Here is a 24,575-nt window from a genome sequence, read left to right as displayed (position 1 = left end):
AATTTCTGATAGGGATGGGACGAGAGTCCCATTCCAGTACTCCCTGAAGAGGTTTTACTAACCAAAGGTTAGTGAAATGCTCATCTAAAATCCTGAAGGTGGAATGTAGACAATTTGGACAAAGAATTACGAGCCAGCACCCAGAGACACATTATCAAATGTAGGTGTAAATACTAAAAATACTGAGATACAGGTGGTGCGAAGAACCGAAACATTAAATCATAAAATTATGTAAGAGAAATCATGAGTAATATGTGTAACACCCAAAACATATAAATTTATAAAGGTATAGCATTATGTGTGTGTAACATTTTAGGAACAAACAATTTGAAATATAAAAATTTTCAGTGGAATGAGGTACCAATTACAACAAAACATCTTGAAAGCACAAGAGATACTCCCAAGGCGTGAATCAAGTCAAAATTTGAAACATGTAACATAGGATTCCTATCTAAGTAATACAAGATACATTTTTACGATCATCTTGAAATTTCATTTTCCTATGTAAGTTATTTTTTCTGGTGAAATCTCCACCCTCTACAGTCCAATGTGGCAGTTCGGGCAACACTGTCTTGTCAGTAACTGAAACCACAAACAGTGTAAGTTTCCATCCTAATGGATGACACCACATATAATAAACAAAAGTTTCTGTCATTTACGTACATTTAAGATATCATTTCTCTATTTAACTCATTTTTCACCTCAGAAAATAGCTCTTGAAATAGGTCATTTCATCAGAATACTAGACAAAACATGTAGCAGAAATTATATATCTAAAATTTCTGCTATATGTTTTGTCTAGTATTGTGTTGAAATGACCTATTTCATGAACTATTCTCTGAAGTGGAAAATGAGTTAAACTGTATGGAGACACCAACTGGTGTTATATAGACAATTCAATTTAATTTATTAGCTTCCTTGTAGAATCCAGTAAGTTCATATACCGTATATTATGATATAAAAGGTATCTTGGCCAAGTATGTCATTCAATTAGCATGTAATTGATCAGTTATGTATTGAAATTAATATTCAAGATGGCTTGAAAATGGATATTTCAAAAATACAACAAGAAAATAGTAAGCTGAACATGCTAAAACTTGCGCGAGATAGTTCATTCGTTACGGAAAAGTGGTCAAATGTGAAGTGCAATAACAGCAAGACCAAGCGCAAAATCGGAAAACCTGTGAAAGTAATGCAAGCTTTGTGCACGAAAACGCATTTCTAGTCCTTTCAACTGCCGATAGTGAAAATGCAACATACAGTTTGCATGACCTATGGGAAAAGCAAAATGGCACTGTGAATAAGGTAGGAGAAGAAAATTTAGCGACGCAAACAAGCGTGAACGAGGTCATGTAAATGTGCTGGCCAAAAACTGTGCCGAAGTGTTTAGTAAAACAATACAAAATGATTCCCACATTGTGAACTACAATAACAGCAAACTGTGCTTTCAGATAATCATGGTCGTGGACTTGTGAGTAAGCTAAAAGAAACAACTAAAACATATTCTTGTGGTATAGTGAAACCTGGAGGTCCACTTGACGAAATTAAAAAAATAACTGCATCCGCAGAGATAAAAAATCTGCACAATAAAAACTTTGTTGTACTTCTGGGAGGCGCAAATGAACATCTACAAAAATGAAACTGTGAGTGCTACGCGTGATCTTAAACATTGGCTGAGAAACCTCACTCATGCAAATGAAGTAATGGTCAACATTACGCATCGCTATTATCTTTTCAGGTGGTCGTGTGTTAATACGAAAATAAAATGTGCCAACAATCAGTTTGCAAAAATTTGCAGACATTTTAAAAACGTGAAGTATGTTGATATAAGCAATATTGGACGTAGATATCACACACAACACGGACTTCACCTAAATGGCTTGGGGAAAGAATATCTGGCAAACATGATAACCAAGGAAATAAGAAACCACCAAAATAAATCCAAAACCAAAATGATAATTGCATCGCCATCGCCAGACTCCATAACGAAAGCACTTCAGAAAGAGGTAAAAGCATTAGAAGTTTAGAACCATCATCAGCACCAGTTAATAAAAAATATAAAAAAAAGAGACGGTGTCTTGACAGAAAGAACAGTGGACAGCGATTTGAATGACAAGGAACTACAGTTCCCCATCATCGAAATATTTTTTTAGTCGAAAACAAGAAAGATGAGAAGATTCCAAGTTCACAAGAAAGCACAGCAGTAGGGCAGAACCAACATTTGAAGTGTCAGAAACAGCGTCAACAACAACAACAGAAATGACAGTATTAAATACATTAGCAGCAGCACCAATAGCAGCAACAAGGCACTCACCACAGCCCAATGTACAGGTACGACGCAAGAGGTGCAGGAAACTTGTCCTTCTCAAGGATTTTTGGCATCTCACCAGGACACGGGAACGAATATGACAGCCCAAAACGTAAATAAAACTGTAACTAGTTCTCATCCTAGACACCTGCAGATTTTAAGGCTAAATATTCAGTGCCTTAGCATTCTGGAGCATTGCTGCACAATTTTTGAGCTGAGTAGCATAAATATTCATCCATGTAAATTGGCAAGTCATATTGTAGAAAAAATGCTAAAAATGGAGGTGTATGTATCCTTGCTAAATAAAGTATCAGGTACAAAAGAAGGTGTGAAGCTGAATTATTGAGTGTGGAAAATCATTTTGAAGCAGCAGCTATACAGTTCTATGAAATACAGGGAAAAGTCATAGTCATAACACTATACAGACCTTCTGCTGGGTATACAAAAACATTCATTAATCAATTAGAAACACTGCTTAACATTATTTTTACTGCAAGAGCTGCTGTAGTTGTCTGTGGGGATTTCAACATAAATCTTATGAATGAAAGTAGGCTAAAAAATCAATTCCTAAATCTATTATGTAGTTTCAATCTGTTTCCGCATATACACGAACCCACAAGAGTAACATATAATACAAACAGTCTTATAGATAATATATTTTCAAATGTACGATCTACTGAAGTAGAAGTGAAAATACTGATTTGAGATTATCAGACCATAATGCTCTTGTCCTCAAAATTACTTGAATGCCACTGCAAGAAAAAAAGTGTACTTCATGTATAAAAGGAAATTTTCCACTCAAAACTGCCTAGAATTGACAAATATCCTAACTAGTGAATCCTTGGCAGAAGCGCTGACCCCAACAAATGTGAATTATGCATATAACATTTTTTCTCCAATTTTCATGGGATATTTTGAAATGTGCTTTCCAAAGAAGCTGTCAAGAATCACATCATATCTCAATACAAAGCCGAGTTCTTGGATCACAGATGGCATCAAAACTTTTTGTGGAACTTCAAACACACTAAATTCAAAACTGAAGACATCTACAAATCCACAACTCATAGAATATGTTAAGAATTACAATATGGTATATAGAAAAGTAACAGGCAGTCAAAATTTATGAGTAATGACAACTTAATAAGACAGTCTGATAACAAAACAAAAGCCATATGGGGTATTGTAAAGACTGAAACAGAAAAGAGATTCTCAAAAACACAGAAAATATCAATATTAAAAAACAAGGTTTGCTAAATTATATCAACAATTATTTCATAAATGCAACAATTTCATTAAGCTCAAAATTTACGAATCAAGAAAAACCAGAATGTCCAAAAGCTGCTTGTAGCATGAGGATAGATCCAAGATGAACATGAAGTGTTCAAAGTAATAAAAAGCTTGAAATCCAAAATGTCAGCAGGAGTAGATGAGGTGCCTGTTTATATCATAACATTGACAGCTGCACAAATTGCAAGGCCCTTGGCTTACACAGTCAACTTATAATTTAGTGAAGGACTCTATTTGGAAAGGATGAAAATGTCAAGAGTGAAGCCATTATTCAAAACTGGCGGCAAGCATAAGGTAGAAAACTATTGGCCAATATCCCTCCTTTGGGCATTTTCCAAAATAATAGAAAAACTAATGAATCACTGAATCAACAAATCTCTAAATGACCATAAATTACTAAATAGAAATCAGCATGGCTTCTAGACAGGTAAAAATACAGAAACAGCACTAAAGTGCTACACTGAACAAATAATCAAAAATTTAGAAAAAGACAATTGTGTAGTAGGAATAAATTTAGATCTCTCTAAAGCATTTGGCACTGTCAATCATCGCATTCTTTTAGAAAAACTGGAAGCATTAGGTATTCATGAGGCTGGGAAAAAGTGGTTTGAATCATACCAACAAAACAGAACACAGATTGTAGGACTGATATCAGATAACTCCAACCACAAAATAAATATACATCTACATCCATACTCCGCAAGCCACCCTACGGTGTGTGGCGGAGGGTACTTTGAGTACCTCTACCGTTCTCCTTCCTATTCCAGTCTTGTATTGTTCGTGGAAAGAAAGATTGTCGGTATGCCTCTACGTGGGCTCTAATCTCTCTGATTTTATCCTCATGGTCTCTTTGCGAGATATACATAGGAGGGTGCAATATACTGCTTGACTCCTCGGTGAAGGTATTTTCTCAAAACTTCAGCAAAAGCCCGTACCGAGCTACTGAGCTTCTCTTCTGCAGAGTCTTCCACTGGAGTTTATCCATCATCTCCGTAACGCTTTTGCGATTACTAAATGATCCTGTAACAAAGCGCGCTGCTCTCCATTGTATCTTCTCTATCTCTTCTATCAACCCTATCTGGTACGGATCCCACACTGGTGACCAATATTCAAGCAGTGGGCGAACAAGTGTACTGTAACTATTTCCTTTGTTTTCGGATTGCATTCCTTTAGGATTCTTCCAATGAATCTCAGTCTGCCACCTGCTTTACCGACAATCAACTTTAGATGATCAGTCCATTTTAAATCACTCCTAATGCCTACTCCCAGATAATTTATGGAATTAACTGCTTCCAGTTGCTGACCTGCTATATTGTAGCTAAATGATAAAGGATCCTTCTTTCTATGTATTCGCAGCACATTACACTTGTCTACATTGAGATTCAATTGCCATCCCCTGCACCATGCGTCAATTAGTTGCAGATCCTCCTGCATTTTGGTACAATTTTCCATTGATACAACCTCTCAATAGACCACAGCATCATCCGCAAAAAGCCTCAGCGAACTTCCAATGTTATCCACAATGTCATTTATGTATATTGTGAATAGCAACGGTCCTACGACACTTCCCTGCAGCACACCTGAAATCGCTCTTACTTCGGAAGACTTCTCTCCATTGAGAATGACATGCTGTGTTCTGTTATCTAGGAACTCTTCAATCCAATCACACAATTGGTCTGATAGTCCATATGCTCTTTCTTTGTTCATTAAACGACTGTGGGGAACTGTATCAAATGCCTTGCGGAAGTCAAGAAACATGGCATCCACTTGGGAACCCACGTCTATGGCCTCTGAGTCTCGTGAACGAATAGCGCGAGCTGGGGTTCACACGGTCGTCTTTTTGGCAACCTATGCTGATTCCTACAGAGTAGATTTCTAGTCTCCAGAAAAGTAATTATACTCGAACATAATACGTGTTCCAAAATTCTACAACTGATCGATGTTAGAGATATAAGTCTATAGTTCTGCACATCTGTTCGACGTCCCTTCTTGAAAACGGGGATGACCTGTGCCCTTTTACAATCCTTCGGAATGCTATGCTCTTCTAGAGACCTACAATACACCGCTGCAAGAAGGGCAAGTTCCTTCGCGTACTCTGTGTAAAATTGAACTGGTATCCCATCAGGTCCAGCGGCCTTTCCTCTTTTGAGCAATTTTAATTGTTTTTCTATCCCTCTGTCAACTATTTCGATATCTACCATTTTGTCATCTGTGCGACAATCTAGAGAAGGAACTACAGTGCAGTCTGCCTCTGTGAAACAGCTTTGGAAAAAGACATTTAGTATTTCGGCCTTTAGTCTGTCATCCTCTGTTTCAGTACCATTTTGGTCACAGAGTGTTTGGACATTTTGTTTTGATCCACCTACCACTTTGACATAAGACCAAAATTTCTTAGGACTTTCTGCCAAGTCAGTACATAGAACTTTATTTTCGAATTCATTGAATGCCTCTTGCATAGCCCTCCTCACACTACATTTCGCTTCGCGTAATTTCTGTTTGTCTGCAAGGCTTTGGCTATGTTTATATTTGCTGTGAAGTTCCCTTTGCTTCCGCAGCAGTTTTCTAATTCGGTTGTTGTACCATGGTGGCTCTTTTCCATCTCTTATCCTCTTGCTTGGCACGTACTCATCTAATGCATATTGTACGATGGTTCTGAACTTTGTCCACTGATCCTCAACACTATCTGTACTTGAGACAAAACCTTTGTGTTGAGCCATCAAGTACTCTGAAATCTGCTTTTTGTCACTTTTGCTAAACAGAGAAATCTTCCTACCTTTTTTAATACTTCTATTTATGGCTGAAATCATCGATGCAGTAACCGCTTTATGATCACTGATTCCCTGTTCTGCGTTAACTGTTTCAAATAGTTTGGGTCTGTTTGTCACCAGAAGGTCTAATATGTTATTGCCACGAGTTGGTTCTCTGTTTAACTGCTCAAGTTAGTTTTCAGATAATGCACTTAAAAAAATTTCACTGGATTCTTTGTCCCTGACACCCGTTTTAAACATTTGAGTCTCCCAGTCTATATCCGGCAAAATTAATATCTCCACCCAGAACTATAACATGGTCGGGAAATCTACTCGTAATATTTTCCAAATTTTCCTTCTGGTGCTCTGCCACAACAGCTGCTGAGCCAGGGGGCCTATAGAGACATCCAATTACCATGTTTGAACCTGTTTTAACCATGATCTTCACCCAAGTTATTTCACATTTCGGATCTCCGTCAATTTCCTTTGATACTATTGCATTTTTTATTGCTATAAACATGCCTCCCCCTTCACTGTCCAGCCTGTCTCTGCGGTATACATTCCAATCTGAGTTTAGAATTTCATTACTGTTTACATCTGATTTCAGCCATCTTTCTGTACCTAGTACTATGTGGGCATTGTGACCATTTATTAATGAGAGCAGTTCTGGGACCTTTCTATAGACACTCCTGCAGTTTACTATTACCACATTGATATTATTATTCCCTGTTGCATTTTGCCTACTACTACCTTGTCGTGTCTCAGGAGGCGTCTTGTTGGGCCCAGGGAGGGCATTCTCTAACCTAAAAAACCCCCATGTGCACTCCACACGTACTCCGCTACCCTTGTAGCCACTTCCAGCGTGTAGTGCTCGCCTGACCTATTCAGGGGGACTCTACATTCCTCCACCTGATAGCGGAGGTCAAGAAATTTGCACCCCAGATCTCCACAGAATCATCTGAGCCTCTGGTTTAAGCCTTCCACTCGGCTCCAAACCAGAGGACCACAATCGGTTCTGAGAACGATACTACAAATAGTTAGGTCAAATTCCACCCCATGAGTGAGGATTTCCACCTTCACCAAATCCGCCAACTGCCTGTATGAACTGAGGATGACCTCTGAACCCAGACGGCAGGAGTCATTGGTGCCGACATGAGCAACAATTTGCAGTCTGGTGCACCCAGTGCTCTCTATCGCCGCCGGCAGGGCCTACTCCACATCTTGGATGAGACCCCCCGGCAAGCAGACAGAGTGAACACTGGCCTTCTTCCCCGACCTTTCCGCTATTTCCCTAAGGGGCTCCATCACCCGCCTAATGGTGGAGCTCCCAATCACTAATAAACCGCTCCCCCCGTGTGCCTGCTCGGACCTTGCTGAAGGAGCGGCCACATGTCCACTCACAGGCAGAGCGGGCAATGCCACACAGCCAGCCTCCACATTGACCCTCCACCTCGTGCGCCGCGAATGCCGCTAAACCTGCCACTCCTCTTGGGGAGAGGGTCGCCCAACCGCACCCGGTACCCGCGAAGATGTCTCGACAGCAGGGGGTGAAGCATGTAACACCTGGGATGTACCTTGCGACGCACCAGACTCCCCACTGGCGCTACACTCTGAGGCAGCAGTCTGAAGATGGCTGACCGCGGCCATCAACACGTTCAGCTGTTCATGAATAGTGGCCAGCTCCTCCTGTGTCCGTACACCGCGGTCACACATCCTATCCATCCTAAGAAATCAATTTACTGTAGAGAGTTAATCAACTTTTAACTAGACTGCTAATTCACTAAAGGTGGCTGATAGTATCAGATGCAAAAAAAGTGGAAATAGGAGTGCCTCAAGGCAGTATTCTAGGTCCCTTATTGTTCCTTGTCTATGTAAATGACATTCACACCTCAGATGCAAAGAGCATACTATTGACAGATGACACTAGTGTGATAAAAGGTGCACCAAAGCAAATGCTGCAAACTACTGATCAAGTAATAAAAGATGTCCACACTTGGTTCAATGCAAACCAGTTGACATTCAATGCAACTAAAACAAATTATATGCAGTTTGGGAAACTATGTCAAAGTGTAAATCTTGATCTGTTGTTGCGTGACAAGGTCATTGACAGAGTGGCATCAACAAAATTGTTGGGGTTCATGTAGATGAAAATCTTAATTTTAATGACCATGTAATGAAACTTGTACAAAAACTTAACTCAGCATGTTTTGCTCTTAGAGTTATTGCAAATGTTTGTACTGCAGATGGTTCCAGGATGGCATATTTTGGCTATTTTAAGTCTCTTGCAATATACAAAATAATATTTTGGAGTTCCACCACTTTCCATCTAAAACAAATCTTTGTGTTACAGAAGAGGACTATCCAAATAATAACACACAGTCATCCACAGACACAATGCAAACCCTTATTTAACAAGCTTGAGCCATATTGGTACAAAACTCTACAACAGACAGCCAACATCAGAAAGTTAGAAGATGAATACAGATTTAAAGAAGAATTTCTACTCGAACAATGTTTTTACTCAGTAAATGACTATTTAGGCCAATAAATAATTCTGATAATGGTTATATTAAGGCAAAACTGAAAACACTGTCTTTCATTCCCTTAAGTTTCTATTAACTTTGTATATCTGATGGAAAGCTTGCGAGGTGCCGGGGCTAGCAGTGTATTTAACACTAAATTCTTCTAGAATCTACATATGTAAATGATGCTCTAAGCCCACCCTATTCTAACTCCGACTTTTGCTGTTGCACAAGGATTAAAAAAAATACGCGAACTGACTGTAATCAACCCTGCCAGTGAAGCAGAAGAGAGTTTGGCACCTGCAATAATTTAATTTGATAAATAAGTTAAATAAACGAAGGTGTCATTAACATAGTGAGGAACGATAGGGTTGCTCTACTGATTAACAGAATGAAAGTTCTGTCCAAAATAACAATATGATTTATTAAGACTAAACACAAAATAATAAACAAAAACACATGAAACATTTACGATACATCAAATTGGCTCAAATTGGATACTCAAACAAACGCTGCAAATGTGAAGTTGTCCCTGAACTAGATTGTGAGGATTATGACGAAGTGGTATGTGGAGCCAATTCCTTGCAACTCAAATCTTAAGAGAAAACACATAGCCAACCCAACATTAATTGCTGCTACCCAAGACAGAACAAAGTTAGAAAAAGACAAACAGGCGCGCTCTGCTGAGCTCTGATTATCACCTAGGAAAATCCGTGTCTGCCGGTGCTGCAGACATACCTTACCAATCTGTCTTCTTAACTGCAAGAACATGATTTGACGTACCGGAGGTGATGGCTGGTTGCTTCGACGTCCTCGACCGAAAGGCGAGAGCCGACTACCCCGAGCACCCGTACAGGCTGAACACACAACATTCCCGCCCCCACGACATTGGCCATGCTTAAACATTCCAATCAGCAACTTGAAAACCGGCGGAAAATTCCACTCTATTGCCGGAGCACTACCATTCCACCAATGGAGATTCTTGGCGCCAATTTCTGCGCTGATTTTGCTACGTCACGGAGCTATGCCCTAAGCAAGCCAATCACAGTTACTATTTTGCAGAAAGCGCGGGAATTTTCCCGTCACAGCTGCCTGGGTACACAAGTCCTTCCCACACTTCGCTGGTAGCCTGCCAGAAAGTGTTTTTGCTAAGTTTCTGCGAAGTAACGGAACCTCTAGCCCAGCCGTTACTTCAGACCCCTCCGGGCGTGTCTTTTGACAATGTCGGCGTCTGCAAAGCATTCACTCGACTTCCTCACACCCGTCGGCTTAACCCTTTCCAGATCAGCAGAGCCCGCCTGTCACTGGACCACCCGGGTGACGAGAGACGCTGCGTGGGAAGTCCACGTGTGAAGGAATAGCGACTTTTCACTGCATGCAATTAGAGAGGAAAATCGTAAGATAGAAATATGAGAGGGGGCTCATGCCACCTCTCATAGCCCCTACGCCATTTTAGATTGTAATTGGTGAGCGGTTGGTTCACTTAAGAGCAAGGTAGTGAGTCAATCGCCCAAGAACAATCTCGCAAACTGGCTGCACATGCCGCACTCTATCAAGAAAATCACTGCAACTGAAAAATGCAGCTCATAGAGGGAGGATTATTTATGATGTAGCTAACTTCACCTTCTTAATATGGAACACTAACACTCACATCACACATCCATACCCAGGGAGCCCCTTCCAAACACCGATTCACACAGACATTCACTCTCTAAATATGGCCCGGGCATGTGAGCCAAATATGGAGCAATTTATTCTTTACAATCAGAGTTGGTGTGCTCCGCAATTAAATGCCCAAGATGTTACAACAATTTTAATCATTAAACTAACCTGAACTCACTCACACATGATACTATTTAAGTTAACAATCTCTTTGTGAGCTTTCAGAATCTAATTACAACCTCCGATTCATTCTGTCTCCCTGCAGCAAGAATAACCTTTACAAAATGTTCCCTGAACTGATGGTCCATTCACAATGGCAGTGGTGGTATTTGCTTCAGTTTATGGGGACTTCAGGCACACTGGTTGCATACACACACACAAAAAAAAAAAAAAAAAAAATGGTGTGGAGAACAGTACAGTAATTTGTAATAAGAATTACTGTGTAAAACACAAACACATACAAGGTATAACATACATTACAAAAACAACACTAGAGGAAGAAATTTAAGAAAAAAAACAAGGTTCATGGGGCATCAAGTTGTGCGTGCACATTGCACAAAGTTCGCGACTGTGCTGAGAATGAGGCACTAAATCACATTGTTAGAAATATTCGAAGCACTTCACAAATTCCACAGTACTGACATCACATAGGGCTAAACGTCGGGTGTTGTTGCTACGTTGTTGCAACGGCAATAGGGTGTGCTGGAGCATCTGCAGTACTCTGTTGAGATTGCACCAAGACCCACGCATATGATCACGGCAGTACGGTAGGAAGACACAGTGATAGGCTCTCCTCACGTCGATTAATTGTCTCTGAGGTCTACTTGTTGGGATACATCACTAGTCTAGGTCTCTTCTCTCACTGGACAATACTTTACATTTCCCAATATTGCAGTTCGACGAGGGATGATGGCACGAGGAGTGACTCCACAAGTGTGTGAGGTCATCCATACAGGATCGAACTATGAACAGCTAAATGTGCGGGCCCACACTAATATTACTATTAATTATATAGATCGACAGTAGACATGCTCAAGAATTAACTACCATTTGCCAACGATCTACATTCTATGTCTTTTAATTAAATTATGTTGTTATGGAGGTCTAAGTTTTACTGTGCTATAAAGAACATGCAACTATTCTATTTTCGCTCGCCCGTTGTCCCTCCATCTACATTCTATGTCTTTTAATTAAATTATGTTGTTATGCAGGTCTAAGTTTTACTGTGCTATAAAGAACATGCAACTATTCTATTTTCGCTCGCCCGTCGTCCCTCCATCTCGGGTCTGTGGTTTGGTGACCTGAAAAATAGAATCCCAACAGGCGCGCGCCAAACACTTGTGGTAGAAAACCACCACAGTATTAAGGATCTTGTTATTGTTAAATCCTAAAGTTTAACTTATCCTAGTATATGGTACTCTCTATTTTTTTATTTATTTATTTATTTTTTTTACCTTATACAACACTCTTACATAATTCCTGTCACACTGAGATGTCTCGCTGCTCGCCGCTATTGACGACAGTGATGTGCGCGCCGTACGACATGGCCTCCGAGTTCTCACTACGCCTTACTGAAACTCCAGAGACTGGGTTAGCCATGGCTATACAAGACAATAAATTTATAGTTGCAACTTCTTTCTCTATGTTATGCGGTTTTTGCGATCAAAGCACACCTTTCCAGAGGCAATGTAATATGACCAAGCCAGGTCTGGTTCCTGTTGAGGATTCTGTCGCCCACCACACACCAGCTACACAGTATGTCACGAATCTTCAAGTATAATTCCTTGGTTATTCATCTGTGACAGTCACAAGCAGCACGCTAAATCCCCAACCAGCACATTGGCATGGTAGGCTTTATGCTCGCATTTCTATCGTCTAGGCCCTAGGGCACCATTGGAGTCAAACGCTCACAGGTTCACCCCGACTTGCAAGACAACGATGTTGGCGCATCACTGTCAAAACTATACTGCCTATGTTCATCCTCGAAATCACGCAATATACCACAATCTTGCAGTGCACTGATGCGTGCCTGCAAGCATTGGTATGAACGTCTCATGAACTGGTTGTGGCCGCTATGGAGGGTATCACGACTTCTCAGAACGCTTCTAAGAGCACGTTCTTGTATGCGCCCGTTTGTGCGACATCTCCTCACTCATCATTATCCCACAACATGGACACCAGACAGGAAAGGACTAAAACATTGCTCATGGAAAGGTAGTGTCTCCTACTCCATCGACATTGGAAGTCGCGAACAGAAAGAAAAAAGGATAGCAGCAGTAAATTCTTATGTGAGACAATGCAGCGTGTTAATAATTTAACAGTCTTAATCTATTAATGCAATGATTATTGTTCCCCGAAGAAAGGTTCATATATTTGCCTATACTACTATGTACACCACTTACACTACTACTATAGCAAGGTTCATGTATTTGCCCATTGTACTATCTACACCACTTACACTACTACTATTCCACGAACTCCTTTATGTGAGAGATGTGGTGGAGTCCTATGGACTTCTTTCCTTTCAGCGTCTCCAATTCATAAGCATTGTGGTGAGCTGCTCTCCTTATACGCTACGGGCCGTTGTAAACAGAATAGAATTTTTGGCATTTCACTTTTTGTTTGTTCGAAAGTCGGAAAGACTTCACGAGCACCCTTTGTCCAATTTGGAAGTGTCGTAGACGAGCTCCCCTGTCGGCACGTCTCTTCCTGACCTCTGCTGCAGCCTGTATCCTCTTGAGAGCCAAATCCACTATGGCTTGGTGCTGCGTTCGCGCCCTTGGTGGGAAGTTTACGACCTCGGTTATCAAGTCCTTAGGAATGCGGTTTTTCAGTACTGTAATGGGTGCCAATTTTGTTATCCCATAGGGTGCCTCATTGATCACCTCCTGGAAGTCTTTAAGGAAAACGTCCCATGTCATGTGCTGTTTGTTACAGTACAACTGGCACAAGTTTCTGAGTTCCTTAATAACCCGTTCTGCAGTATTCGAGCTCGGATGGTGTATAAAAATGGGATCAATTTTACATCCACGCAACATCTCCTTCCATGACTTAAACTGTGGTCCGTTATCAGAAATAATTTTACTCACATGACCAACCTGTGGTAGGAAATCCCGGATTAGGGCTCGTTATACAGTTTGTCCTGTCGCCCTCTTCAGTGGCGTAAAGGTAACGTATTTGGACGTTAGTTCAACAAACACTAATACGTAAGTATATCCTCTTCTTGTTCTTGGCAAAGGTCCCATCAAATCTGTTGCTGCTAATTGTCTTAATTTGGTCGATACGATTGGGTATAATGGTGCCTGCATGCTCACAGTGGTGTGCTTAGCCTTTTGGCAGTCTTTACACACCGACAGTACCCTCCGAATTCGACGCTCCATGTTTCGAAAGTAACACATGGTCCTTAGCTTGAGATTGCACTTGCGTGGTCCGAAGTGTCAATAGCTGAGGTGAGTATGCCATATAACCTTGTTTATTAGGTGTTCAGGGATGCATACCCCCCATTCAGTGTCATTGGCATAATTTCGGTGGAAAATTATGCCTTTCCGCAAGAGGTAGAACTGCCTGATAGTAGCGTGTCTTCTGTCTATCCATTTCTGTTTCAATAACACTAGGGCAGGGTCCTTGTCTTGTTCCTTGTCTTGTTACTATAGGTAATAAAATTTTCAAAGGCTACTTTCTGCATATAGAAAAGGCAGTAGTGATTTTCCTCCAGATCTTCTTCCATGTTGTGCTCAAATCCGATCGGTGACCATGATAAGGCATCTGCAATAATGTTCTGACTGCCGGGGATATATTCTATTGAAAAGTTGTACTGCTGCAGATATGATGCCCACCTAATGAGCCGCCTGTGATTAAGCTTCGCAGTCATCAAGAACTCGAGTGCCTTGTGGTCTGTGTAGACCCTCGTCTTGCGAGCAAACAGAAGGTATCTGAATTTTTCAAACGCCCATACAATAGCCAGCGCCTCTAACTCAGTTACTGAGTAATTCCTCTCACTCTTGGCTAGTACTCTGCTACCAAACGCAGTTGTCTTCCACACCCTGTTTCCTTCATGTACATAGTCTTGGAACACCATGACACCCAGACCTGAGTATGAACTGTCCGTTGCTATGCAAAGCTCTTCTGCTAAATTAGGGTGTGAGAGGATGGGTGCATGTAATAATGCGAATTTTAATGCTTTCCATTCAGATTCGGCCGCCTCATCCCATTCCCAAGGAATCTTCTTTCCTATAAGTTGATGCAACCTAGGACTGCTCTGAGTTTTGACATGTATAAAGTGGTTGTAAAAATTTATGATCCCCAAGAACCCCCTTAACTGCTTCTTTGTTGTAGGAATGGGAAACTTTTCAATCGCTTCGATCTTTTCGGGATTTGGCGCAATGCCCTCACCTGTGATGATATGTCCCAGATATTTGACAGAGGACGTCCCAAAATTCGATTTTTCGATATTGATAGTCACTCCGTATTCCTTGAATGTCGCAAGGAGTTCACCGAGGACCGCATTGTGCTCTCCCCAAGATTTCTCCGCGATCAGCAAATCGTCCACATAGCTGGTGACACGACGTTTCAAATTATCGCTTAGTATGCCGTCCAGCCCCCGAATGAATGCGGCAGATGAAACGTTCAAACCAAATGGTAGACGACGAAACTGGTAACATCTTCCAAATGCTAAAAAGGCTGTGTACTGTCTGCAATTTGGATGGAGCTCGATCTGCCAGAAACTCAATTTTAGATCAACTGATGAGAAGATTGATATTCCATGGAAGTTTTGTAAGAGTTCCTCTAATCGTTCCGGTCTGTCTGTTTCGGGTTCTATTATGGTATTAATTTGTCGCAAGTCCAAGACTAAACAAATTCTACCATCTGCCTTCTCGACTACTCTTAACGGGTTATTATAGGCTGAAGCCGTAGGTTCTATTATTCCTTCACTCAACATTCGCGTAATTTCAGCTGCTACTTTCTGTCGATATGCCAAGGCGATTGGATAGGGTGTCACACGAAACTGAATGTGCGGACATACACGAAATTCATATTGGAAGTTCTTTATTGATCCTGTCTTGGGAATGAAGACCTCCGCATGTTCTACTAGTAATTTATGAAGTTCTTTGCGGTGGCCGCACCTTATATTATTTATTGCTTCCACTTTTTCTCCTATTTTCTCTTTTATTTCTCCCATTATTCCGACTTCATTCTCATCCGTGTCCTCTCCCCTACCCTCAACGTCGACCTGTTCTTCCTTTCTGTCTTTCAGACACGCATAATTTATCCGTACACAGTTAGACAGTAGTTGAGCTGGGATCAGCTGGTCGTCAAACTTAATGTGGATGGGATTCCCTTTCCTCAAAACCACTTCACCTCGTCCTAGATCAACTATTGCTTCATGTTCATTTAGGAAGTCCGTTCCTATTATCATGTCGGTCGCCAGATTTGGCACGATCCAGAAGTTAGACTCTATTTTGTGTCCTTGGCAGGAGAATTCCAGTCTTGTTTGTTGGGTGACCTCCGTACATTTACCCGCTAATGCCCCTTTTATTTTGGTTTTCTTAACCGATAGAACAGGCCAGTCCATCTCCTGAGAGCACCTCTTGTATGCTGCCCCAGATATTGCTGTTATGTAGCTTCCACTATCTATTATCACATTCATACTCTTTTCAGCTATTGCTACTGTGATAAGAGGCTGCCGATCCTGTCGAGGAGTTGTTTTATGTTCTTCGAGCAGGATTTCTGATAAATCTTCATAATGTATCATCCGTAGTTGGCCAGGTCCGAGATTATGTGCGAAATTCCAGCGGCCTGTGTTCGCACTAGTCTGGCGTCAATCCCTTGTTAAGCTCCCCCTCCTCTGACATGCATTAGGATTTGCGGGTCTAGTTTCAATCTCCTGGTTCCACTGTTGTCCTTGGTTTCGCTCTCTCCAATTACGGTCGCTTTGCCGTTCGTTATTCCTCCTATCCCAGATTCCTTGTCTAGATTGACCCTGCTCCCTGACGTTCTGGTTTGCGTGTCTTTGGTTTCCATAACCTTGAATAGCGTAACCTTGTCTTCCGTAACCCTGGTTTCCTAACTGACCAGTGCGATTATGCGATCTGTTGTCGTCTTTCCTTCCTGGCCTGTGGTATTTGTTACTTTGCCCCTTCTTCCTGTCCTTTGCGTCTTGTTTATCAAAGACTACTTTGAGTTTGCGCAATAGACTCTTGAATGCTTCTATGTCAGATCCACACTTCCCGACAAGTGTCTGTTGGTACCTGACTGGCAATTTGGAAAAGCAAAATTTAATGATTTCTACATTGCTATGGACTATCTAAACATTGATTCTTCTTGAGTAAATCATCAAGAAATTTGGTTGCGCTCCTATGCCCGGACACTTCCAGTTCAGGACAAAATATTATTTCCTCTTTAATCCTGTCTTGCGTTTCCTTTGACCAGTAGGTCCGCAGGAATGCACCAACAAATTCCTGATAAGTCCGACACGTCACTGCCACACCTCGCATCTTTTCCGCGGCTTGGCCTTCGATGTGTCCACACATGAATTCTAATTTTGCCTGGGTTGGCCATGATGCCGGTAATGAATTTGTAAACTGCATCACCCAGCTCTTGGGATGCATTGACCCTCCATTTTCTTTGAACTTCTGGAATTTTAGTATCGACAGGAAGTGATTGTGATCAAAATCCTGTCCGATCCTCGCACTGGTGTTGTCACTCGTTTCCGATACTTGCACATCTGCTGAGTGTCCTGTTCTAGCCTGCTGATAACTGTGATGTGCTACCTCTGTATCACAGTGGAAGTGGCACTCAGAATTCACTCTCCTAAGTGGGCTACAATTATTGGAGCTATTACTCGCTGTTTCTGCGTGTGCATTGTTAGTTCCGCACTCGGTCATTGGGCTAGAGCACGGCGGGCTTTTCCTCTGAGACACAATTCTGTGTACTCCATCATTGGTATCCGAACGCGCAGTGCTCGTGTGCCCGTTTTGCTCTAGTTTTGCTATCCAACTCTCTACTTCTTCCATTTGTTTCATGGTGTTCGCAACCGCGATATTACCCTGAGTTTTTAAGAATGCTAGGGATTTTGAGTGGGATTGTGTTGTACGTCGCAAGCGCCCTGCGACTTTAGAAGTTGCTTCCGCGACTTTCATTGCCCCTATTGCCGCCGTTTTGGCCAGGCCTGCTACTTTTTGTGCAGCCAGTGACATTTGTTTTACTTCTCCACATTCTTTCTTTATTGTTAGTAATTCCCCTCGAATTTCTCCTATATGCGAAATTATTGCCTGAGTGTCCTTCTTACGCTGTTCGTCAGCTCCTTCTTTCATTGATCGTAGGAAGCTCAGTATTGGGTTTATGTCATCTTTTTGATCCTCTTCAAACATGGGCGATGTAACTCTGGACACCTGGGCGCTAGGGCTCTGACGTGACCGAGCTGGCCCCTGTCTGCTCTCGTTCGTTTGATTATAAACTTCTGCTGCCGTCTCGACCAGTGTGCCTGTCTCTGTTTCATCCTCTACCTCACTATCATTATCACGGCCGCGACGTTGCCTTAAGATCGCGTCCAAATCACCGTCTTCATCAATGACCCTGTCATCCTGTCCTGCTAAAAATGTACCCATCTCATCTCCGAACCTATCCCTGTCAGTAAATTGCCCCTTATCCATTATGCTATCCTCTTTTGTTTTAGCTTCACTGGATAATAGTCGTGCCTTACTTCTCGTGATCATTCATCAAAAACTAATTTATCTACAATGCACAATAAAAATAATCTACTCCATATATTTTTCCACATAGACATAAAATTTCAACAACGCCGTTCCAACGCTGTAATTACATGCACGATTTGTTGTGGTACAGAAAGTGCACACAAACCCGACAAAATGTGATGTGGTGTGGACACCACATCAAAGAAACACATAAAACAATGAACAAACAAATATATACACTGAAAACTAAAACTGTAATCATGCGCCGCTACTTAAAATTAAACGCGGAACTACCAGAAAAAAAAAACTTGGGTATTAATCAATAAAAAATTAAGCAAAAAAAAATCTGAGTGTCCCTACTACTAATAATACTTGCTTATCAGCGATTCACAGGAAAGATCCGAGGCTAAGGGTCGCCATTTTATGCGAGGTGCCGGGGCTACCAGTGTATTTAACACTAAATTCTTCTAGAATCTACATATGTAAATGATGCTCTAAGCCCACCCTATTCTAACTCCGACTTTTGCTGTTGCACAAGGATTAAAAAAAATACGCGACCTGACTGTAATCAACCCTGCCAGTGGAGTAGAAGAGAATTTGGCACCTGCAATAATTTAATTTGATAAATAAGTTAAATAAACGAAGGTTTCATTAACATAGTGAGGAATGATAGGGTTGCTCTACCCATTAACAGAATGAAAGTTCTGTCCAAAATAACAATATGATTTATTAAGACTAAACACAAAATAATAAACAAAAACACATGAAACATTTACGATACATCAAATTGGCTCAAATTGGATACTCAAACAAACGCTGCAAATGTGAAGTTGTCCCTGAACTAGATTGTGAGGATTATGACGAAGTGGTATGTGGAGCCAATTCCTTGCAACTCAAATCTTAAGAGAAAACACATAGCCAACCCAACATTAATTGCTGCTACCCAAGACAGAACAAAGTTAGAAAAAGACAAACAGGCGCGCTCTGCTGAGCTCTGATTATCACCTAGGAAAATCCGTGTCTGCCGGTGCTGCAGACATACCTTACCAATCTGTCTTCTTAACTGCAAGAACACGATTTGGCGTACCGGAGGCGATGGCTGGTTGCTTCGACGGACTCGACCGAAAGGCGAGAGCCGACTACCCCGAGCACCCGTACAGGCTGAACACACAACATTCCCGCCCCCACGACAGTGGCCGTGGTTAAACATTCCAATCAGCAACTCGAAAACTGGCGGAAAATTCCACTCTATTGCCGGAGCACTACCATTCCACCAATGGAGATTCTTGGCGCCAATTCCTGTGCTGATTTTGCTACGTCACAGAGCTATGCCCTGAGCAAGCCAATCACAGTTACTATTTTGCAGAGAGCGCGGGAATTTTCCCGCCACAACTGCTTAGGTACACAAGTCCTTCCCACGCCTTGCTGGTAGCCCGCCAGAAAGTGTTTTCACTAAGTTTCTGTGAAGTAACGGAACCTCTAGCCCAGCCGCTACTTCAGACCCCTCCGGGCGTGTCTTTTGACAATGTCGGCGTCTGCAAAGCATTCACTCGACTTCCTCACACCCGTCGGCTTAACCCTTTCCAGATCAGCAGAGCCCGCCTGTCACCGGACCACCCGGGTGACGAGAGACGCTGCGTGGGAAGTCCGCGTGTGAAGGAATAGCGACTTTTCACTGCATGCAATTAGAGAGGAAAATCGTAAGATAGAAATATGAGAGGGGGCTCATGCCACCTCTCAAGCTGATAAGTGTGGTAAAATCTTTACTGAATTATTGTAGTGAATACAAAGGCTTCCTGTCTGGGGATGACAAAAGTAAAGCCTTAGGGCAAACAGACTATGCAGGTACAATACTGTTAGTATACCTGTATTAAAAGTTGTATTACTGTGTCTTGTATAACCAAGTATTATTCTTCATATATTTTTTGTACAATTTTGTATGTATTACTCTTTGTACTACTTAATGTAAAATTTTGTACATTCCTTTTTCAAAAATTGTTTCCCATAAATTTACATGTGCTTTTGGGCAACATCCATACAATGTTTATTGTCTACAGATGGATAAATAAATAAATAAAAATAAAACCACAAAAATTTTCACACAGAGTATTCACAAAATAAATAAAACTTAAAGTATTGGTACTTAGTCTAAATGGGTCATGAAACAATTCAAAGATAATCAAGTTGCAGATTTGCTTCTCAGACCATTCCTGAAATCTCAGGTTGAAATCAATGTATGACACAGATAATGAGGAGGATTTCAGTGACAGAAACATATGCATAAGGTTAAGAGATAAACCAATTGGGTGATTATCACATGAATGACACGGTATAAAAGGTAGAAGAAAACTTACAGCATATTATGAATGCAGAAAACAGAAGACAGATTCCCCATATATTTCTGTGAATACCAACCCCCACATCAATGAAGGTGATAGCCAGGTGTAGGTGTTTAAAGCAGACTAGCATAATATAAGATAGACATGATAATGCAACATGAAGTTTAAACAAACTATCCCTAATATGCTACTAAAAATTCAAAAGAAACTTAAATAGTATGTGTGTTTATGCAATAAGAAAACCAAAATTAGAGGTACGGTGGAACATCCAGTTCCAGACCATTATCATTGTCATAATACACAGCGTAAGATACATACATGAAAGTCAAAATTACAAAACAGGATACCAGAATTCAAGAAGGACAAAAGCATGTACATAAGTATATGGAACAATCAGTTTCAGATATCATCATCACTTCATTTGCAGAATGTCACATGAAATATTAACTCAAAATCCCATCTCTCTAAATCATATTTCTGCTATTCAGAATATGACTGGTGAACAAACACCCAAGGTTTATCAACCACATTCAACATGTTCAAAATTGCAAAAGCTTCCCACACCAAAGCTGCAAATAAGGAGAAATTCAAGCAAGACAAGGGTACCATCAGATACAAGAAAACAAGAAAGAAGCAAGTATGTATAAGTGTCCAGTCCAATAGAGTTCAATATAATATTTAATAAAGCAAGTTCATAGACTCATGGGTAAATATTGATAAAGAATGTCAGTAAAGAATGAAATGCAATGCAAGTAAGTAAGTTATCTGTTGTCACACTAGAAAAAAACAGAAAGCAGTTAAGTAAATTGTTTGTTGTCACACTAGGACAAAACAGAAATCAAATAAGTAAATTTTCTGTTGTCACACAAGAACAAAACAGAAAGCTGCAAAGCATGAAGGTCAAGTCAGAGAATAATTAGGTAAATTTTATGTTGTCACACTAGGACAATGCAGAAAGCAATTAAGTATAGTTTTCTGTTGTCACACTATGACTATGCAGAAAGCTGCAAAGCATAAAATCCAAATCAGAGAACACACTACTGAACACTCAGCAGAGTGATGGAGTCAATCATAGAAACAAAACCATTAAATTCATATCCTCATCATAAGTCTTCCACAGAATGACAGAATCCCATGAAATACATCACAGACAACAAAGCACAATTGTATCAAAATCTACAGAATAATGAATTGGTGCATTATCTCCTTTTCAAAGGTGCAAGACATTCTGTATGAAAGTGTATCATGTGTGTAATGACTGTCAATATAAGCATCATAATACTCATTCAAAGGCATCGTATTTATGTATGTGAAAAGTATAAAGGCATATTAGTGAAAAAGCATAATAAGCATGTATCAATCATTAGCATTATTTAAGCATAGGTATCATAAGTATCTCTCAGGAGCATTATAATCATGTATGTGGTATGTTCCCAACAATTGTGTAACAAGTATAAGGTAAGCTTAATTCTGTCTCCACAAATGCAAGTGTACAGTGGTGTATAAACATTCCATGTGACTAGTATTTGTCATTATAGTTACTCTTTGATGTTAGTGATATAGATGATCCCATGCCTCTCTTAACAGTCAGTTGTTCAGCTTCCACACTTGTAAGCTATCCTGTATAGACATGTTTTTTATGTGGAAGTAAATGTTCAGTTCTACCAGATACCACATATTTGGTGACCTCGACGATAGCACAACAACACAAGAGCATCGGCTTCAGTGTTCCACACCACATCATAATGTGAATGTTCATTACTGTTCTGTGTACAGTTACTATTAGTACACTCCTGGAAATTGAAATAAGAACACCGTGAATTCATTGTCCCAGGAAGGGGAAACTTTATTGACACATTCCTGGGGTCAGATACATCACATGATCACACTGACAGAACCACAGGCACATAGACACAGGCAACAGAGCATGCACAATGTCGGCACTAGTACAGTGTATATCCACCTTTCGCAGCAATGCAGGCTGCTATTCTCCCATGGAGACGATCATAGAGATGCTGGATGTAGTCCTGTGGAACGGCTTGCCATGCCATTTCCACCTGGCGCCTCAGTTGGACCAGCGTTCATGCTGGACGTGCAGACCGCGTGAGACGACGCTTCATCCAGTCCCAAACATGCTCAATGGGGGACAGATCCGGAGATCTTGCTGGCCAGGGTAGTTGACTTACACCTTCTAGAGCACGTTGGCTGGCACGGGATACATGCGGACGTGCATTGTCCTGTTGGAACAGCAAGTTCCCTTGCCGGTCTAGGAATGGTAGAACGATGGGTTCGATGACGGTTTGGATGTACCGTGCACTATTCAGTGTCCCCTCGACGATCACCAGTGGTGTACGGCCAGTGTAGGAGATCGCTCCCCACACCATGATGCCGGGTGTTGGCCTTGTGTGCCTCGGTCGTATGTAGTCCTGATTGTGGTGCTCACCTGCACGGCGCCAAACACGCATACGACCATCATTGGCACCAAGGCAGAAGCGACTCTCATCGCTGAAGACGACACGTCTCCATTCGTCCCTCCATTCACGCCTGTCGCGACACCACTGGAGGCGGGCTGCACGATGTTGGGGCGTGAGCGGAAGACGGCCTAACGGTGTGCGGGACCGTAGCCCAGCTTCATGGAGACGGTTGCGAATGGTCCTCGCCGATACCCCAGGAGCAACAGTGTCCCTAATTTGCTGGGAAGTGGCGGTGCGGTCCCCTACGGCACTGCGTAGGATCCTACGGTCTTGGCGTGCATCCGTGCGTCGCTGCGGTCCGGTCCCAGGTCGACGGGCACGTGCACCTTCCGCCGACTACTGGCGACAACATCGATGTACTGTGGAGACCTCACGCCCCACGTGTTGAGCAATTCGGCGGTACGTCCACCCGGCCTCCCGCATGCCCACTATACGCCCTCGCTCAAAGTCCGTCAACTGCACATACGGTTCACTTCCACGCTGTCGCGGCATGCTACCAGTGTTAAAGACTGCGATGGAGCTCCGTATGCCACGGCAAACTGGCTGACACTGACGGCGGCGGTGCACAAATGCTGCGCAGCTAGCGCCATTCGACGGCCAACACCGCGGTTCCTGGTGTGTGCGCTGTGCTGTGCGTGTGATCATTGCTTGTACAGCCCTCTCGCAGTGTCCGGAGCAAGTATGGTGGGTCTGACACACCGGTGTCAATGTGTTCTTTTTTCCATTTCCAGGAGTGTATGTTTGCTTCTAAAAGTCCTGTGTCATATATTGATATTCATGACATGCTCTACACATTTAAGTACAGAAAAATGTAACATTGTATCTTAAACCATTTTGACCCTTATCTGTGAAGATGGTCCATGAATGAAACTGATTGATTTTTGGGCTTAAAATAAAATCAGCTGATGGTCAAATATGCATTCTATACATTAGAAAAATTTACTCTTACCTTTACCCAGTCAAATGTTACATTGGTTTCCAATATGAAATCCATGCTTAGCAATATTTCCTCAGTCAGATCACTGACCACCAATCATCCTTGCTCAAAAACTGCATTGTCAACATGAAATGTGATTAATGTTTGTTTGTTTACAACTTTACTAAACTTACCTGTAGCACCTTTAATACTAACTCCAATTATAGGAGATTCAAAGTACTCAGAACTCTGCTTAACTCTATCCCTGAATTTTTCATATATAATAGAAATTGTACTACCTGTGTCAATCAAGTAAAAACCATGCCAATCACCAACTGTGATTTTGATGTATGGACTACCATATAAACCCTGCTGTGTGTTAATATTAGTTTTTCTAAACAGATCATTCTCTATATCTTCAAAATATAAATCTTTCTGGAAATGGTTCTCATTATCATTAGAGAGCTGTATAGGACAAAGTGGTACCTGTGTGCTTGGTGCTTAACTTCTAATTTTTGACTGAATTTCCAAGATGGACTTGAAGAGGTGTACTCATTACTGTTGCAAGTAAAATCTGGTTAAGAATGAACAATAAACTATCTAAACTGAAATCAGACTCATACTTA

General features: G+C 41.4%; 1 long non-coding RNA gene across 1 annotated transcript in view; it reads right to left on the bottom strand.

The window, feature by feature from the left end:
- Positions 1-386: 386 nt before the first annotated feature.
- LOC126094935 (uncharacterized) overlaps positions 387-24,575 on the bottom strand; it is an 85,244-nt gene continuing 61,055 nt past the window's right edge. Inside the window, exon 3 of the long non-coding RNA XR_007521899.1 lies at positions 387-582. This is a non-coding gene — a long non-coding RNA (uncharacterized LOC126094935). The remainder of the gene's footprint in view (positions 583-24,575) is intronic.

This window comes from Schistocerca cancellata, chromosome 8 (assembly GCF_023864275.1).
Source record: "Schistocerca cancellata isolate TAMUIC-IGC-003103 chromosome 8, iqSchCanc2.1, whole genome shotgun sequence".
Classification (NCBI taxonomy): Eukaryota; Metazoa; Arthropoda; class Insecta; order Orthoptera; family Acrididae; genus Schistocerca; species Schistocerca cancellata.
Note: the sequence above shows the minus strand (reverse complement) of the source record. Positions and strands in the feature narration are given on the sequence as shown.